The sequence below is a fragment of the Haemaphysalis longicornis genome, unplaced genomic scaffold (assembly GCF_048455015.1).
Source record: "Haemaphysalis longicornis isolate Haplotype H1 unplaced genomic scaffold, Haemaphysalis longicornis Haplotype H1 scaffold_4, whole genome shotgun sequence".
Taxonomy (NCBI): Eukaryota; Metazoa; Arthropoda; class Arachnida; order Ixodida; family Ixodidae; genus Haemaphysalis; species Haemaphysalis longicornis.
In genome coordinates, this window is record NW_027526361.1 from 22,699,018 (window position 1) to 22,713,009 (window position 13,992).

The window sequence follows — 13,992 nt, forward strand, 5'->3', positions numbered from 1 at the left end:
TAATATCTGCAGGTGAAATGGTGACGCGCATGGAGGCAATGTTCAACAGCAAGTTCAACAGCACATCAACGGAAGGTCCAACCAGGCTTTTTTCGCCTTTACCATCTTAAAAAGTTCCAGGCGTCCACCTTAAATTTATATATTTTCTTGTTCTTGAGTTAATTGCACAAGGGCGCCTGGAAAGTAGATTTTTGTGATTGCGCTACTGGAGTGAGTGAGTGAAAAGTTTATTAAGACGAGATTCGGGCGCTGTTGATTCAGCGCCCGCCCAGTGGTGCGACCCTTCTAGTCCGGGAAGCCCTGGTCCGCGCTGGCTGCCCTGGCCCTCTCCACCAGGCTATGCTGGATGGAGAGGCGAATTTCCAGATTTGTACATCAGGAGACTTTTCATTTCGTTTGCTCGAACTTTTTTTTAGTTTTTAAATATTCTAAATTTCAACTAATATATACCTCATTTGGGACAATTCCTTTTTACTGGCATTCAGCCAGCTTAATGAGTTAAATCTAATATTTTACGTCTTTTTATCGTTGTAATTTTGTTAATTGCTTCTTGCAAATGCAAACTGCTATGTCTGCCTGGTTGCCCGGTATAAAATGACGTGACTTCATGTTGTTTTTCAACTGAAGCTCACAATACGACATCTCAGTAACGCGTGAGGGCATAAGTAGTAACAAGCCAAGCTTTTTGCTAGCCTGACGTCTCATTATCATTATAATAGTTCTCTCTCTCGCTCTCTCTCTCTCTCTCGCTCTCTCTCTCTCTCTCTCTCTCTCTCTCTCTCTCTCTCTCTCTCTCTCTCTCTCTCTCTCTCTCTCTCTCTCTCTCTAGCATAGCACACAGAAAATTCAGAGGAATACAAAATTTTGTTTCAATGTGGTTTTTAGCGTGTATTTTGGGTCAGGGTATCCAAAAGCTGCTCTTTCTAGAATTCATAAACTTTTTATAAATATCCTTTAAAACAAATACCTAAAAGCATCACACACACAAACACACGTGCACACACGTGCACACACACACATATATGCACACTCACGCACGCACGCGCACAGGTAACGCACACGGACACGCAACAGAAATGTGTTGCGATGGGCTTCCCTTAATTGTTGAATAAACCATGGAAGAGGGCTTGCACCGTTTTTATTTCCGCGTGATCTTTCCAGCAGAACTATGTTTTCAAGTTGCACGTCCGTTGCTCACTGCAGACAAGGCGAACAGAACGTTTCACTTTACCGGCAGCAACGCGACGAGCTCGTCGTGAGGAATTTGAGGCGCAATCAACGCACCGCAGCGGGCACTCGCTTTGTTCTAAAACGTGCTCATCGCGCAGACTTTCAGCGGAAAAAGAAAAGACGCTTTCGGCGCGTTGCAACGCTTAAAACGTCCTCGCTCGGGCGCAAAATCTCCACGTTTTCGCCGATGCGTCGTCCCGTGAGCGCGCTCAACAAATTTAAGCCGTCAGCCGTATGCGTCGCGTCGCTCGCGCAAATTGGGGGAAGGGAGGCGGGGGCGTACACCGCGCCGGCAGGGACATATTTCAGTATATTAAACTGGGAGAAGAGAGAAATAGAAAAGAAAAAGGCGCCTGCGGCACTAACCTTAAAAGGGAGGCGGACGAAAGATTCCGACTCCAAAGAGCAGGAAAGAAGGCAGAGAAGCAACAGACAATACATAACAAAAAAGGACAAAAATAAAATATCGGTTCCACTTTGGAGGCGCTCATGCATTTTTAGAGCCTTAACGCGAGTGGGAAAAACTAATCCCCGGGTAAGCGACGCTTGAAACGCCCAAAACGACAAATAAGATATCATAATCGAGTAAATAGAGTAAAAAGACAGGCAGGGTACAGAATAGAGAACAACTTGGCGCTTTTGTGTTCTCGCGTTTGTTTCCGTCTCTTTTCCTCACGATTTTTGCGTATCTCTATCTCCTTTTGCGTGGGTATTGTACTGCGGGCGCTGGTGTGAGGGTGCATAAAAAAGTGAGCTGAGTATAGCGCGAAAAAGAAGACGCGGAAGAGGAGAGTTATTGTCTTGTCTCGTTGCTCTCCAACGCATGGCTGAGCGCGAGTGAGCTCTTCAGTGCATCCCATTATATTTCGCTCTTCGACTGGCGGGCTTTGGCTCGTCTCCTGGAACACTCAAGAGGAGAACAAAGTTTCTCGGCTACTTTTTTTTTGTTCACCATTCTCCTGACGTCACTCCGCCTCTAAATGCAGCGCCTATAGGTAGCCAACCCTCATCAACCACGAACGCCATTGAATATGTCACAGGGTTCTACGGTTCTGCATCGTTGCCGCCTTAACAAGACCGTGCTTGGCGCTGTCTTTCCGGTTGCAAATATAGCAGGCGGATGACATCTCTGAGAAGAAACGACCGGGACATCAAGCATTCCCTCCCGTGGAATTTCACTCTCGGTGTACTTATTAAGACATCTATAATTGAGGCCCGTTCTGAAGTCGTATAAAATGCTGACCGAACTTTATAGCTTGAAAGCAGGGCCCCGTTGCAGTAGGACTAGAAATAAGAAAGAAAAACAGCATTAGCTCTTGTTGGGAAGATGGCTTTCATGTTGTTGGGAGGGCCCGTTGTTGCCCGCTCGGTTAGTGGTCTCAATAGTCGGTGGTCTCGAAACACTCAACCTTATTTCCCTCATTGTCATCGCCTTTGTCGGCGCAGAAGTTTAGGCAAGATGTTAAACATCGTAATGGCAGTCATTGCCTTCGTGGACGCGTGAGAATGACCAATGCAATCACCATCATTCACTTCTTCGTTTTTGTCGATAAAGGTGATTGGCCAAGAAGAATCGCGGTGACTGCAACCATCCTTTTCGTAGACGCAGGCGAGGATAAGTGTAAGCCACCCCAATTTTCCGCAAGGTAAATGTTTTCTGTGTTTGAGCCGTCGTCGCAACACAGTTCTGTTGTCCTGCTCAGCAATTTTCGCAGTCCCTTACAACTTTAGTTGCGTTTACGCACACTTTCTAAAATCACAGAAAATCGCACTGTAATCGGCTGTAAAGGAATGGTTTGATAAGTTTATATATATATATATATATATATATATATATATATATATATATATATATATATATATAGATATATATATATATATATATATATATATATATATATATATATATATATATATATATATATATATATATATATATATATATATATATATATATATATATATATATACATACACACACACACCCAGTGGCTTACTTTCGGGGCGTGATAACGATGGTTTTGAAAAGTCAGAATTTGACATTCGCAGCGTGGTAACAAGCGCGAACATGACTAGAGCAGAAATTTTTAATGCGACAACATTAGATCATGGTAGTTAAAAAATTTGCCGTATTATTACCGATATATGGCATACAAGGCGTCTGGAAGAAAGGAAAAGGAGAACTACAGCGGCAACTTTTTTAAAAGCCTACCAGCACACGGAGATAGCGTAGTAGTAGCGCATTAGGCTGCTACTGTGGAGACCTGCGTTCAAGTCTCGTCAGATTGCACACGGTTTTTTTTAAGTGTAGAACACTTTAGGGGCTCGCCTTGTCGTCGTAGCTCGCTCGGTGCACCCAAGTGGAGCCACAGGCTGTTCCGTCGTAGCGGCTGTCGTCGCAGCGTAACCCAGAGGCTTCGAAAGCCAACCGGTTTATATATTAATAAGCGTTTTAAACTCGTGAACCGCTGGCGTTTGTCATACATGTACCCGTTGTTTTGCGGAAAAAAAAGAAAAACTGCAGGTAAATTTGACGCAAAATATATGTAATTAACCGGCTGTGCGAGCGTTCATTTAGTTAGGAACGCTCGTTGGGTTGGTTTTCACGACAGTAAGCGAAAAAAAGTAGCAGTGCAACGCCAGCCCGTGCGGGAGGAAAAGCGAGCAGAAGATGAACAGAACTCCTGCTGGCGCAATTTCACGGAGGGGGCGCGCGAGCTCTGCGAAGGCGGGAAATTTGACTTGTATTGGGTGGTAGCAGTGAGCGAATAACGGCGCTACAGCCGATTATGGCGAATCCCTGCTCTGCACTTCTGACAGCTTTCAAATTGAGTGCAACGGCTTTAATTTTATTTAATATTTGCAGCGGCGGCTATTTTCTCGACTGGACAACGACAATAAGGACAGTTTTTCACAGAATGGGGCACTTAAGGCGTTCGCCATAAAACGCCTTTTACGCAAGCGGTTTCAAAGGAAAAGTAGCAAAGCCGCACTCAGCGGAATGGAGAACCAGGTAGCGCCACAAATGCAGGGGCCGAGAGACAACACCCTAGCACTCCCATGTCTGCTGCATTCTAGCCATCTTGCGTTGTTTGCCAGGTATGCAGATTCAAAGCAAACAGCTAAATGTCTCGTGCATGCTTCTTCCGCATGCATGGCTATTCGCGATGTAATGTTTTTTTTACTGCCACCAGCCCCGCGCACGCTTTGGCATTCATTCCCCCGCAAATGTCTGGCGCTCCATATTTACCGACCCACCCAGATATTTGTATGCTACGCTAGGAAAACAACGTAGTCCGCCGATTGTTTTCAACCGCAGCGTGAAAGAGCATCAACAGCGTGGTATAGAGCTGCGCCCCAATCGATTTTCCGGCTTCTGATTGCCTTCTCTGCCCTGCCCAATCTATTTACTTTGGAGACCAACAGACTTTGCCTTTCAATCTGTTGCCGCCTTTCTACTTCTTTTTTAACCCACGTAGCAACATTAAATGTCCTTATTGAATAAAAGCATCAGTGCGCAGCATGCATAAACTGCGGTTTGCTGGAGAGAGAGAGAGAGAGAGAGAGAGAGAGAGAGAGAGAGAGAGAGAGAGAGAGAGAGAGAGAGAGAGAGAGAGATACGGAGTTTCTAACGTACAGCAAAGGCGAAAATGACAACCAAGAACAAAAATATATCCAGAGGCGTTTTACCCGTCCCCTGAAGGAGGCAAGACTGCTGTCAGCGCGTTGACAAAAGGCTTAAGCTCAGATTTTTGTTTCTAATGCTTTTTTATTTACATTGCTTCCTTAACATTACAAAATAGAACTCAACTATGTCTTTCTAGCGCAGAAAATTAAGCTCATGTAGCCGAGAACGTTTTTTATGCACGGCCACGAGCACCTCGCCCTTGTGAGGGGCTTACAAACGAAGGAAAACCAAAACAAACTAAAAACGCGCTCACCATTCATGCAGATGGCGCTAACGTATCAGCATGCTTCATGTAGGAGTGCTAAGCAAGTGCATAACTCGTCAGCAGTAGCGTGTAGGCAAATAGCACTGAGAGAGTCACGTTCAATTAACACGGCATCAAAACTAGCTTGCTACCAGTGTTCGGATTACTCTCAAAATAATCATTTCCCTTTGTAGTTTGCCTTGATAGTGAGGCAGGTTTTGGAGAGATCGTTACCATGGTGCGTTCAGCTACTGAACACCATTCTGTTAATGGGGCCGTTGTTTCACCAGCAAGACTGCGTCTGCGCCGTACGTTCCCGGGAATGATTCACAAGTACTCGATGGCTGCAAAACAACGGCCAATATTTCTAGAACGCCACGATTTGTATCAAAATACTGGTAGCGTGGCAAACCGGTTCATTCGGCGCGGCTCACGTTATTGATGCGATGCCACAATTAGCGATTAATGTAAAATAATGGACGTGTAATAATATGTGCACAGAATACGCAAACATACTACAGCCTAACCTCGTTTTAGCGAACACTGACATAACGATTTATCGGATATAGCGAACTAAATACGCAGTTTGTCTGGTCACGGTTCATTTCAATGACACCTATTCTTTTTATAAAGAAACCGAAACCTCGAGATCCGCACAATGGCGGCTATAACGAGGCCCAAATATAAAGAAACCGAAACCTCGAGATCCGCACAATGTCGGCTATAACGAGGCTCAAAACTCAACAGCTAGCATAATAAAAGCAAAATTTAAAAAAGTGAGAAAAAAAAAAACAACAACCATTTTTCAGTAGCTTAAGGTCCTTTATTGCGTGGACACGGTGAAAAACTTCATCCCGCCGAGACTGTGAAAAGCCACCAAGCGAAGGCCAGATCCTCCTTCAAGTAAATAAGAAGGACGGCCTGTTTTGCCTCACGAACTTTGTTCTGTTGTAATTTCACGTTTTCACGTTCCGGTCTGTTTAGTTTGAAATGCCACAAGAAGACAGGTAAGGACTACCACGCTTACACTGGGTTCGAAGCCCGAAAGAATGCGTTTTTTTTTTTCTGCGATTGTTGCGCCAGCCAGATTGCCGATATATCAGAGCCGATTTTTACCTCTACTGTTATAACGAATATAGGATATAACGAACTAATTTGCTGCCCTGATAGTACCTCGTTATGACGAGGTTCGACTGTAGTTGTTCCCTGTTAGCCCGTAATGTTGTTTCCCTGCTGCGTGTACTGGGGGCCCTCCTAATCTGTGCGCATGGGTGAGCGGGAAACTTTCCTCGCAGGTAGGCCTATCACGAAGACAGTAATTGGCCCAAAGGGGTCGACAGAAACTAGAAAGAAAGAGTTCATCGCTATCGCGGAACGCTTAGATCCGTGGCAGCGCTTTGGGAGAAGGGGTTAATCCCCTAATTCATCCCTCTCCTTGCCCCGTCTGCGCTAATCCCGTGTCGCAACACCCGAGTCTCCCGCGTTCCCACCGGAGTAGCGGGGATTAGAACACGTCATTTATTCTTTTGTTTTTTTCCTCTTGCTTCGATACCCAGAATTCATTACGTAAAACACTGGCCCTTTGGGGAAACTGCAGCATTTTAAACGTGTTGATTTTTATTAAAGGGAACCAAAGAGGTTTTCGCGAAATGTTTGGCCGAATTTGCCGTGAAGTGATACGCAAGAGGAAAGTAGAAACTGTGGGCTTTTAGGAACTGTAAGTGTGGACATTTTAGGAGCTGTGGTCTTTTAGAGGCCTTTATTAACTCGCCTAATAACGCGCATGCGGAAACACTTGCGGTATAAAAATGTGCCCTAGCTGTTCTTACCAAACGTCATGGGTGAGCGAAAAATTGCAAATTCAAGTTTATATTTAATTGGCTTTGGAAGCTAAAAGAATAAGAAGAATAAGCGTCTACGGCTATTAACCTGTAAGAGTTACTTAACATCGGAGGTACCGTTCGTTTTTCCATCGATTGGCCTTATTCAATGCAGCCCTAATAAAAAGTAAATTCGGTAACTTTCGTAGCGGAACCATAATACGTGCAGCCGGAGCCGGACGGAGCGTTTCTCGCGCATTTGAGGCATAAGCGGATGTCGGGAGACAGGAACGAGTGCCACGGGGGATGCTTTACCACGTTAGAGAAGATGAGGCGCTAAAGCACGTGAGCTCGAGATATTGTTGTTTTAGCGATGGTGCTCTTTATACGTGGCGAGACCAGACGCAGCGTGCTATGAAACAGAAGGCGCAACTGCGCTGAAAGCGTCGTCCAAAGGATGTTTTCGGAGGGCAGATTACAGCATAAGAATGTCCGAATATTATTACAACGGATGCGAATGTCGGGGGAACATCTGAATGAATGACACACATATATACCCCAATCATGTGCTCCTTTCTCTTTTTTAATGTCCCCGCTAATTCTAACTCCGCTGACGGATGTTCCAGACTCACATTGGGTTCGTGTTCCTTATTAACAGCTCAGGATGGTGCTTATACACTTCCTGAATGCAGGATGCAATCATCCCATTTCCGCGTGCAGAACAAAAGGATGAAACGAGCGACGTTGTTGAAACACCGGGAAAAAGCCGTCGGTTAGAGTACGCCCTATTAGTGCGCTCTTGACACGCTTCAAGAAACGACAAACCTCAAGTTAGAATAAATATCTCCGCAAAACCGAGCAGGCCAGCGATGACGGCGGCGGGCGGCGGAATTGCGGAAACGGCAAGCCGCCGGTGGAGCTCTAACGCGCGGGACCCACGCGGTGCGGAGCTCGGGCCGTGCTCTACTACCGGCGAAAGCACTCGACCGATGGCACGTATGTACAGGCGGGAAGAGATGTCGGGCCGCGTGCCCATGCAAGCCGTGACCGACAACGGCGAGGCCGTCACGCCCCTCTCGCGTCCAGTAACCCCGGGCACGATCGTTCCTCTCGCTTCGAGGCACGGACAACGAGCAAGCGATTGGCGAGGGAAGAGGGCTCTCCCTGGCCGGCCTCGGCCAAGCGTCCGAGTCCGCGACTCTGTTGGAGCAGGATGCACACATCAGCGGAATTAATGGGGCGGAGGACGACAACAAGAAGGGGGCGGGAGAGGGAAGACGAACGCGGCATTGAAAGCAGCAGCAGCAGACGTGGAGAGCGCGCAGCCGCCGCGCTCTGGGGGTGGCTAACGGCTCTTGACGTCCTGACGGCGTGTTTATACAGCAGCGGGCAGCGGCGGCCTTTCGCTGCCGCAAGCAGATATCGATACTCGGGGCCCGGCCGTCGTGTCGACCCTGTATTAGATCAGCCGGGGCGCTAATTTCATTAGGCTTCCGTTCCGAGGCCCGTCCGGCCGCCCTGCTGCAGGGCACAATCCCAAACGAGCCGCCGCGCGGCTGCGCCGCTCACTTCTTCCCCTGCGCGTCTCGCGGCTGTGGCCCCGGTACGGTGTCGGCCGTCGTGGCCGCCGCCTGGGACGAGGCTGTCGTGATACCACGAGACTCGCTTACTGGTCCGTAGTGGAGTGCCGTTTGCCTCTAACGCCATGCCGTTTTGTTTCGCGTTGATAACGGAAGCCGCGAGTTTGAGATGGTGGGCGCAAATCAACCACTAAGAAAAAGAAAATTTCGTTTTCAAAAGGATCTCTTCAACCAAGAGGTAATGTGCAGAGATAGAAGCGATAGGACAAGCAATAAAGGATATATCAGCCATTTCTATCTCTTTTATATCGCGTTGATGGTGAGACTACGTTGTCCGGAGTTGTTTTTTCAACCCGGTGTTTTATACGCAAGTGAGATAAAAAAAAAGGTTCTTGCCCTAAACTTTCGGTACTCACGAAGGAAACAAGTAATGCCATGGATACAACATGACGTTTTTCATTTTTACCGTGTATTAGCGAATTCCGCCGAGTATGTCGGATGCTTCATGAGTCATCGTGATATCTTTATTCATTTATTTATTTATTTCAGTATACTGCAGATCTTGGCGGTCCCAGCAGGAGTGGTACAAGAGATGCACTCATATAGTACACACAGTACGGTAAAAAAATCAAACAATCAAACAACCGCGACAATACTAGATGGAAAGGAAAATAAAATATATACAAGACAGTCGAAAACTTAACAGCTGGATGCCTTCTCTCCAGAAGTAAAAACTACATACATGCGTAAATGCCACAATTAAATACCACAGTCAAGACCAAAGTGAATGTCACATTCATATAAAATTCAAGTTTGGAATCCGATCTACAAATGATCGCACAGTTTCACAGTTGACTTCGCCTTCCGGTAATTGGTTCCAGTAATAAATGGAGGAGGGAAGAACAGAATGTATGTCGGTATTGTTGTGGCTAGTGGGTTGTCCAATCACTTTGTTGTGGTTCGTTCGCGAAGAGTGTTTAAAGGGTTCAAGGAGATAATCTTCTCGTGGGATTTTAAATTGGCTGTTGTACAAAAGATATATAAATTTTAGTTTAAATGCTTTTATTCAGTGTGCCAATGAGAGAAGTTCGCCTTTGTTTATTAGATTTGTGACGCTAATGTGTCTAGAGTATTCTCAGGAACCAAACCGAACTGCCAAGTTTTGAATTCGTTCGATTTTCTTGATTAGATATTTTTGATGTGGGTCCCCAATGATGTCTGCATATTCTAGGGCTGGTCTTATAAGGGTTTTAAAGGCAGTTAGCTTCACTTCAGGGGGTATGTTACGTAATTTCCTGTTTAAAAAATGCTAATTTTTCTGGCGCTTAAGAGCATATGACATTTATATGCGACTCCCAAGTAAGATTGGACGTAAGCATTACGCCCAAGTATTTTACACGATTACTTTTATCAATCTCATTTTTACCAAGATTGTAAGCAAAGTTCAGCGGATTTTTCTTATTAGTAAAAGTTAAGCTCACAGTTGTTTTTTTTTTTTTTTTGGCATTGAGTATCATCCCCCATTTTTACACCATGCGTGAATCGACTGCAATGAATGGTTAAGCTGAATCGGGTCTTCCGTTGAATTTACTCTTAAATATATGACGCAGTCATCTGCGAACAACCGTAATTGAATAGGTGAGTGAATGCACAAATGAATGTCATTAATATAAAGGAACAATAAGATTGGCCCCAACACCGATCCATGGGGGACCTCTGAGAAAGAATTCAAACTATCAGATACGTGATTGTCCACGGGAACAAATTGCTTGCGGTTGCGGAGGTAGCATTCTACCGACGACATTATATTACTTTCATTTCCAATCGCATGCATTGTTGTGATTAGATCAATGTGGGGAACGACATCAAAGGCTTTTGAAAAGTCAATAAAGATCGCATCTATTTTCCCTCTATCATTAATTACGGGTGTTAACGCTTTCTGTTGCATGCAACTCACGAGGTAGCTCATTCGACAGCAGGCCAAGAGGTCGTTTTGCTGATCAGAGCGAAAAATGAAATATGCGGTTGTAGCGACGAGTAACGTGCAGGTGCCGTCAGAAGTAATTGGAACGCGGGAGCTGAGGACGAACCGCACAGGCGCGCCGTGTGGCTGCAGCGCCGGCAAACTAAATGTGCAGAGTACGCATGCGCACATGCCGACGGTGACAATCCATCTATACCCTTCCATCCAGTCCAACCCACCCCTTTTAACATGGCAGGAACAATCATCCCAACATACTGGTCTCAGCGATGGCGCTGATAGCAGAGACATCTGGCAGCGTCTCCCGCACACTTGCAGCTCACGTGAATTGCTGGAGAAGCACCGCTCTCACAGGGATCTGCAGTGACAATATTTCTTTGGAAATGTTTCTAGATGTGTCGTCTATTAGCGCCATCACCGAGAACATTGTTCGACTAATGTTTCAACACCAGGTTAAAGGAAGCGCTTGGAGGGACACAGATGGGCTATCGCCTTGGGCATGCCAACATGGGGGTTTTGCTCCTTTCGTAGTACTGCCGGGGGTTTTGCTCCTTTCGGTAATACCGGTGCATATACACGGTGCTCCTATGCGGTTCGGTCACAGATCCTTTGCTCCAGTTACTTTAGACGGCACCTGTACGTTGCCCGTTTTGAGACAATAGCTTTATGCACAATTTTTACCAGACAGAATTCTGAAAGTCAGTGTGGAGTGGAGGCATTTCCTTGTGTCACTGTAAAAAGTGCAAAAAAGAGGAACGATAAAATCAGGGCTGGCGTTATCGCGATACGAGAATATCACTGAAGTTCCCTAGAGCTACTATTGAGTATCTAAATTTCTGTATCGACATACAGTTGAAGAAAAAAAAACATATTTGTAGCTCAGTAGTTAAATACTCCTAAAGTGTATCGAACGTATCGCGATACTTTGGCAAGTATGTGTATCTCGTTACATTTAGTAGGCCAGAGTTCATACCTTCTGCTGTATTGCACCCTCTCATTTTTAAAGTACCTGGCTTTTTTTTGCAGTGGCATGGAGATTTAGGTTAAGCAGGCACCCATGAGTTGGCCGCACGGGTGGTTTCGCCGAAAGACACGCGTGTGTGTCCACTGGTTCAGCCGGTCTCACCAAGGGAAGCGAGGGGGTGAGACCACCGACGCGCAGGTGGGGCGCACGTCTGCGCAGACCTTAAGGTCAGGCAAAGCGTGGTGGAAATCGATGACTTTGCGTGCAATTCCCCCATGCATGGTACGCGCAAGCATAGCAGAGATGAACTGGCTTTTCTTTACTCCGCGACGAGTGGAGTCGGTGCGTCATAAGCGTACAAATGGTTACGTCGCCACTGATTTCGATGTTGTTTACTTGCTGCGAAGCCTCGGGAAACAGTGTGCTTACGAGTGAGATCGAGTGAGACGAGCATAACTAATGCGCTGCCCACCACGTTCATCAGTACCAAGAGGAAACTCATCTTCATCTTCAGCTTCAGCAGTTTCATTTACCACTCCAGCGATATCACACTCCCATCTTTCTGCCCCCCTTGCTGTCCTTCCCCTCGCACTGTTCCATTTTATGTCCGTTCCCCCTTCACCTCTCCTTCATTCCCTTTCCTCCGCTTCTTACTCTTCCCTTCCGATCCTCCTCCTCCTACACATCTCCCCTTCCCCAGTTCCCTTCCAAAGCCCTGCCCCCCATCATCTACTCCTCTTCCTCTCTACCTCCTCCCCATTATACTGGCCACGTTCTCCCTCCCCTTCCACTAATTATCTCTCACTCCCATATTTAGCTCCTTCAAATTAATGTGTAAAACAATTAAAGGGTCTTTTTTATAATACAGGCCATTTCAAAATACACCATATTTACGATGTTTACGTATAGATAATCACGTATTCGGAGTGCGAGGATGCGCCGTGTGTACACTCGTGGCCACTGCCTTGTCGAAGATGATCCTCCAGATAAACTTTAATGTCGAGTAAATTGTCAGGTCTTGCCACTTCTGTTCAATACTCCGCGTGGATATGTATTATCTCATGTGTAGGTGGTCATTAGATAAAAAAGCAATGGGGTATATTTTAGGTGTTGCTGATTCCAGTCGTGACAAAATGCATCAGCCTTGATTATTCTTTTTGCCTCCCAGGCCTTGATACAGGCCACAAAACGTAAATACAAAACCCCCAAGTGTACCTTGTTGTAGTTAAAAAATCATGGTTGTGAATCAGACTTTGGTTTGCTTATCGTGTATACTTTTTATTCAGTGGGGAGGTTTTAGCAAATAAATCCCGCGTTGTCTCCTGCAAATTAGAGGTGAAAATAAGACTTGTGGTCTAAGTCTCGTTTCTGAAGGAAAGAGGCCCGAGCCTGATTCCTCGTGGATTTCGAACTGGCAGAAACACTTTGTTTTGTTGTTTTAGGGTTTGGTTTAGCTGCACATGCATCGTGTTATCGGCGATTGACCGACAATGATTCACACATGGTTGCACACACACGATGTGAATAATTGCCCTTTATAATAAGCTATTCAAAGTTTCCGCTGTGAAAGAGACAGATAAGTGCAAAATAATTTAGTCATAACAAGGGGCGGAATAGCCAAGGAAGCGAAGTAGAGGTAGTCGACCAGTTTAACATCGCTTTTGTTTTATCACAACACTTATACTTCGCGTGGTGTTAAAATATTCTTATTACAATAAAAATTGATCTCAGAACACGCCTAGTGTCACCATCATTACGAGAATGCGAGCAACAAAAAAGGGAGAAAAAACGATTAGAAAATGCGAATGCGAAGATCATTTGGGAATTTAAACAAAATCGTACACCGGCCTCAGGGCAAACCTTTTTGCTGTCCTAACCACCCGGCTTGTTCAGCCTACGCGCATTTTTTCTCCCTTTCGAAGCAGGCTTTTCGGGCGGACCAGGAAAGAGGCCCGCATGAGGACGTAGTTTCTCGCATGCGCGCGCAAGTTTTGGACTAATGAGCGGTACAAAGAGCCGTCGCGCTTTCTGCGAGATTACCAGGCGCGCAAGCGCCTCATTAGACGCGACGACTTAATCACCCGGGCGAATTCTCGGCGACGCAGGTGCGTCTGATACAGTCATTTTTCTAACTCGTGGAGCCACGGGCAACGTGAAGATATGCACAAACTGCCGGGCCAGTGGCACCAAGTGGGCGGGGAAACTAAAGCGCCAATAAAATGACCCGCTCGGGGACCGAGGCGCGGAGAATGGGGAGTAGGGCTTGCAGTAAAGCGCGCTTAAAGCGCCAGCGTTGCGAGAAGATGCAGCCACCACTGACGTTTGCCGCGAAGCGCGAGTTATAAAATAGCGCACACCTGTGCGTAGAGCAGTTTTGGAAGAAAAAACATAAAAATTGTGTTCTCGAACGCGAAGCTTGCGAGACTTGGTTCTTGGACTCGCCCTAAACCAAGTCGATTAAAACTTAAGCCGTTCTACACAAGCG

The 13,992-nt window shown here is 46.1% G+C and overlaps 1 protein-coding gene across 1 annotated transcript in view; it reads left to right on the plus strand.

The window, feature by feature from the left end:
• LOC144178371 (uncharacterized) overlaps nucleotides 1-13,992 on the plus strand; it is a gene marked incomplete in the record, with an annotated part of 146,718 nt that overhangs the window by 40,436 nt on the left and 92,290 nt on the right.